Here is a 6,716-nt window from a genome sequence, read left to right as displayed (position 1 = left end):
GTATGGTGTGCATGTTTGGTGGTTGTATTTTCTTATAGAATTTGAGAGCTTAACAAAACAGAAATAGATTTCTGAAAAATTGCTTAAGAAAAAAGGCATAGTGTGTTGCCTTTCTAATAGGGTTGTACAGTGTTCTTGACAGGAATTTCAAATGAGTCTTTGAAAAATACTTTCAACAGTGAGCATGAGCTGACTAAACTGCAAAAAATATTTGAGACTGCAGTTATCCATTGGACTAACTTAAACTGGGAAGAATATGCTACAAAATTCAAAGAGAAATCAAGAAATAGGCTGTGTCTTTTTCATAAACTGCTTGAATGTAAAGACTCTGCAATTTTAAAATTGTAATCAAATTTGGCCTCAAAACTTTCCCAACCCCAACTTTTTCAGTACTCAGTGAAATTTACTGGTAAAACTATACTCTGTGTCTTTACAATAATTATTTTTTGCCAGCCACTTACTGTTAAGTAAGACTGTCTTCTTGATTTATGCTCTTTGAATGTAATTTAATTCCCGCCTCTGTACATTCATGACCACAGAATTGTCAGTCTCAACCCACTCCAACTGTGAAATGCCTACTTCATTTTAGGATTCCACTCCGTAGTAACACTAGAGCTGACAGCTGGGCCACAGATAATGCATAAATTTCCCAGATCTCTCATGATTCCACAGATTTCCCTATCTGAGCTTGTTATATTTATACTTTCTGTATGTTCCTGGCACTAAGGCATGTTTTTCCAAAAGACATTTTATTTCACAAAAACCAATTGCACACAGAACATTTAATTAAACTTTCACTAAGAAATCTCTTTTTCCTTGTTTTCACTTATCAGTTTGACATGCAATTCATGTTTTATCCCCATTTGTGTTCTGATACAACTAGTTACTAGTACTGACCTGTCTACTTAAAATAAACACAGATTCTGTACTTCCCTAACAGCATCTGACCCTTGTTATGACAGTTAGTTAAACGCAGTAACCATGTAGATGTGGTTATGCCTCACTACCCAGGACAACTGGCAAGCATAAGTGTTGCCATGACTATTTTCTTTCTAAACATTAGTCGTTAACACTTGCCATTGTCACAGTGTGAACACAATGCCAGCTCTTCTCCCTTACAGAACTTAACCTGGAACACCAGCTATATTCTTGCAATTATCCAGGGAACCTGAATGTGAGTTGAGCACAGCCGTTCCAGAGGTTTAAGGTGCTCATCCTGCCAAATTCCGAGGGCTCTGATACATCTTTCAATTTAATAACATTTCCTGCCCAGGAGGCTCGAGTGTGCAATAGAGTATGATGATGAATCGTGCCAATAAGTTCTGCCTTTTTATGTCACCCTCTGTCTCACCACCACAAATCTAGTTAAGAACTGAATTACTGCTTGGCAGTTTTAGTCAAAGTAAACTCAGTTTGTGAAATGGAAAATGAGCAAAGCTGAACATCAGGGAGCTATCCAGAAAATAAGGAATAAATGGAATAGATGTTTTCCTACTGACTGATATTAGAAGACCACTGTCACTTAATAAAAAATAGCCATAGTAAAAACCATCACATTTTAACAGTTGGTTTATGAATAGAAAGCACCTGTATTAGCTAGGCAAAGTAATTGTATATGCTAAAGTTTCACATGCAGCAATGTGTGCCAGGTTTGGGGGTTTTTTTACTGATGCATCTTTGGGGTGTTTTGGTTGGGTTTTTTAAATTAATTTATATTCCTGTAGAGTGCAACAGAACTGGCCTTAAAAGAAAGAATTTTTCATGTAAGCAAATTATGGGCCAACAGGAGTTTCATTAGCCCATCCTCTAGTCTTGGGCAAGCAGTGCACACCATAGACATATATTTTTGCATACTATAGTGGCTTTAGATTCTAGGTTGTGAGAAGATGGAATATATTTACAAAGAAATTCTTAGTCTAACAGCGTCATGGATCATAGCAGAGCCAAAGAGATACCCACTGATAAGGTGCAGTCTTAGTGTCTTGCTGTTGCCAGGCAGGAGTCAAAGCTCCACCAGATGACAAAAATAAGGCAAGTCAAGAAAAAAGCAAATTTTTACCCTTCCTAGGTGAGCAAAGAAATCTCTGCTATTCTATGGGGGGGGGGGGGGGGGGTGGTATTTACATCTAACATCCATTTTTTCCCTCCACATATAAATAGCACTTCTTGAGTCAGATAGGTCAGAGCACTGCTGTTAGGTACCCTCACAGCAGTGAGGGCACTGGTACCATGGTCCTGCATGTGTAATGACCAGGAGGAAAAGCAGCACTGAGTCCTGTACAGCTTAGTGTCACGGTCACCTGAAATACATGAAAGACTGTAAAACACACAGGAGTGGGGGCTGTGACAGTTAATTCAAAAGGAATCCTCACTGAATGCAATCATGAATACATTAATTAAAGATTAGATTTTATCAGAAAATATTAGATTTTAAGGCATTTAACTGTAGGTCAAGGCACTACAAAACCCATTAAAAATTGAATCGACAAAGTTCATATTCAGCCAAAACCTTTCTCTCTCAAACCCCAAGAGATTGTGTTTCCAGTATTTTTTACTATAAAATACTCTTGTTTTTAAGATACTCATGCACTTTCTGCCAGAGAAAAGTTGGTAAATATCAGGTCAAATGCTTTGACCATTATTTTTGATAGAAGTGTCCACTCGAAGCAATGACAACTATAAAAGTTAAATGCAAAATTCCCATCGACTCCCCTGTTTCCCACTGTCTGTGCTAGCTGAAGTGTAAATGAAAGTTGCAATGCTTCTTAATTGATTATACAGGGAATCTATTTAAGAATCAGCCAAGGACTCATAGGATTAAAACGATCTGCATGCTGTCATTACTACTCATTGACTGTGCAATTGACAACTGAATATCTCCACATCCAGTGAACTACAAATCATGCCATGGTCCACTCCTGGCACTTCTGCTGAGGGCTAAACTGCAGTTCAATAAGAAAAAGCATAACACTCTGCAGGAGAGCAGACAAACCCACACATCAATATAGGCTGGCAATGAACCAGCAGAGCAGCCCAAGGAGCCAGTGAGGAGTGCTGCTATTGCCAGGCTGAGTGCAAGGTAATGATGTGTTCTTATCACAGCTCACACAACTCTGTAATGGGTTATGATTTGGCTGTGTCCCGCAGATCAAAGGAATTCATTACTGCCCCATGCTCAGCTCTGGTTACTACAGGACAGTAACAACAGGTTTTGGCATGTTCTGCCTACCCACAAGGTCAAGGGGGATGCTGAAAAACCAGAGGGAACCTATTAGACAGCTGCTAAAATGATCAAAGGCCTGGAGCAGATGAACTGTGAGAAGCTGAGGAACAGAGCTCATTTGGAGCTGAGGCTGAGGGATGTTCTACTTGCAAACTGCAACTACTTGAAACACAGAAAAAAAGCCATTGCAGACAAACTCTCGATCTCCTCTCAGCACTGATGTAACATAGCAGGGGACAGGTGTTTCACCTTGGGAGGCTCAGGCTGGAGATGAGGAACAGCTATTCCACATTACAGTACTGCAAGAGAGGGGCTGCCTGGCAGGGCTCTGGGGGCTTCTGCCAAAGATGTTTTCAAGGTCTGGCTGAATAGATCCTGGCCTAGCGATGGTGATAGTCCCCTTCAAGCATAAGGCTGAACTACATGACCTCAAAAAAAACCCCACATTCTAATCAACATTTCTATGATTCTATGAAAGATTTTTTCACCAGTTACCTCTTCCATAAATATTCAACTCGATACATAGTGAATGACATAACCCAAACCAACATATAAACCATCTGCTTTGGCATTGCTGCTATTGTTCATTCTCTGAACAACTTGTCTTTTTATATAGCACATAAGCCATGCTGGGAATCACATCATGCTTTGCTAGTGAAACCTCTCAATGCCATCTAGAGAAACAGATTTTTTATGACTGCAAAGTCCCAGTTTGACCATGCCATTTATGTCAATGAATTTATTTAAATGTATATTACTGTCCCAGTTTTGTCAAATTGAAAAGTAATGTTTATTATGCAGCTTCTTAAAAGAAGCTTCTGATACCATCACTATCTTATTTTCCTCTTGCAAATTGGTAAACTGTAGTATTTCCATGTTATGTTGCAAGAAGGAAAAACCCTAGCTGCTTTTAGTGGGCAACATAAAGGCTACATCACTACACAAATCCAAGCTTCAAACAGGCAAAAGTATTAACCTTGAACATAAAAATGTATGAATGAGTAACAGGTTAACTGTTACAGAAGATCTAGGTGCAGTTCACCTATATGTCTATAATGTGGGAAGATACTTCACTGAAAAATGAAATGAAAAAACAAACAAGCAAACAATTCCTCTCACAAGAGTTTAATAAAATTTCTAGCCCTTACTGTAATGTAGGGTGTACTAGATTTTCCAAAGTCATTTCAGCAACTGGTGGACAACAAATATATATTTTATCCTCTTTTTATATGTTACATACACAAATAAAATTACCCCTATCTGCTTATGTTTTGCATGCAATGTGTAGCTAAATCCAAAAGGGTAGAAAAATGAGTTCTCTACAAAGTCCTTGTACATGTCTTCCCCTTTGGCCACATACAAAACCAGCAATTCACAAGTGGGAGACTGTATGGATAGGTGAATACAGAAAGCTTAGCAGAAGGTTAAGGCCTTGAGTTAGTGAGAACATTTCTACTGAGTACCTTTGGCTCAAAGGTTGCCACTCTATCTGTGTATGTGTGTACATACATTTGCTTAATAGAGGCACTGAACTCATTAGTTCTGCATGTGTGAAACAAAGCCAGATTGAAACTGATGATCATATGAAGATCATTCCAGTACAAGTATTAACTTCACACATCTATGGAGAAACCCACCAAAACAGAAACACTTAGCTTTGTGCAAATTAAAATCACTGTACCATCTGCTTTGCAGCTGATTCTAGGAAGGGGTTGATACACACGGTTCACTCCAGAGCTATTGGAAATAACAGGGCAGAGGGCTTTTGGCAGTACGTCCTCATCTCATGGCACTGCGTCTCAGATGAGGCAGCAAATAGACTGGTGTGGGATAGGCCCTCAGGAGAGCTGAATTCCCAGCATGGACTCACCCACACTGCACCTATGTGTGGTACTGAAATGTAACTTAGAGTCACAGAGTGCTTACACGAGACAGCACTCCCAGAAATGCAAAAGCCAGGAAGAATGCAAACTCCATGCAGTAGGCACTTGGGTGACCTACTAAGTGCTGTCAGACTTTTCATGTCATCATTCAGGACAGGAGATTGCTGCCCACTGCGGCTCTATGTAGGCAACTGGGAGTGCATTTCCCCCATCCCTGCCATGTGCCAGGTAGGCAGCAATGCACTCCATACAGAAAGAGGGGCCTGCAGGTTCAGAAGTGTTGACTGTCCAAGACATTGATAGTTCTAGGATATATATCTGTATATTCACATTTTGCTCCCTATTCTATACACCCAGAGGTATCGCTGTCACTTTAGCGCTCCCCCGTCAAAAAATGAAACCCCACCACTCTTTCCATGAGAAGAAATCCATGAGAACAAAAAAAGAAAGGACTCTTCCAAGTAATGTGCTGCTTGAGTTACTTTTACTACAGGTGACTATCCAGCAAAAATAAATCACTATTTCTACAGTGCAAGAACCCAGTCAAATCAAATATCAGTGGAAAAAAATATCACAACACAAAACAAAATTCATCTGTCCAAATATAGCTATAAATATTGTAGACTGTCACTGGAGTTAGTAATCTAAATTCTCTTTATAGTTGATAGAGAGGCACAGATACTTCTGATAAGCTCAATTTATTTTAAAGAAGACATCTGAAACTGGAATCATATAAACCATACTCAAAATAGTTAACTTATTTTTCACCAACTGTAAAGAGAGTTTAAAGGGAGTCTAGCCCAGACATAAACATTTACAATTCTGGCAGATTAATCCTCTGCTATCTCTTAAACAGCAGAAACATGGATGCTGCACTGAGGAACACAGAACAATTGCATAAGAAAGATGTGTAAGCAATAGTGCAGTTACAAGGAACAGAGCTGGATGTGGGGATTTCCCTTCTCCTTCAAGAACTAAAGGAAAACACCAACACGAATTTGTCTACAGTATCAGCTATATTTATCGAGCACACTGTGCTCTGGTGGTATCACTGTCCAGGCTGCCACACTTAAACAAGTACAAGGAAACTTCTTGCTCTGATAATATGGAGTGGTACAGGAGATCACTCACTTTGCAGGGAGCTCCAAGCTCTCTCCAATTCAAGCTGTCTGAAAAAAATTGGCTCAAGTATTTCTAGATTTCACCATAACATGCAGCAGTTTCATACCCAAAGGTATCTATATAAAGAAGTATAAAGCACAGTGGTCTTGAAAAATCAGTTGTATGTAACACAGCAATGAAGTGCCCCAGTTAGTAGTAGGAAAACAAGGTGATGTGGAACAGGAAATACTTTTATTCTGGAGAATACACACAGCCTTCTGCTTTTGATGTTACTGCTACTGAACTTGTAATGAGCTCTTCTGCATGAGAAACACTCAAGTAGGTTGAAGTGTTACATATTATACAGCACACCTAAGTATATATGAGATCTCAGGGGAATGACTTCACAGTTTCTGTCATTTTTCTACTGTCACTTAGGAGTTCCATCACCAATCATTTTATATTGTGCTCTGCTATATGTTGTCACAAAAGCATTTCCTTCTACCAAG

The sequence above is a fragment of the Corvus moneduloides genome, chromosome 2, assembly GCF_009650955.1.
Source record: "Corvus moneduloides isolate bCorMon1 chromosome 2, bCorMon1.pri, whole genome shotgun sequence".
Classification (NCBI taxonomy): domain Eukaryota; kingdom Metazoa; phylum Chordata; class Aves; order Passeriformes; family Corvidae; genus Corvus; species Corvus moneduloides.
This window is presented reverse-complemented; position numbering follows the sequence as displayed.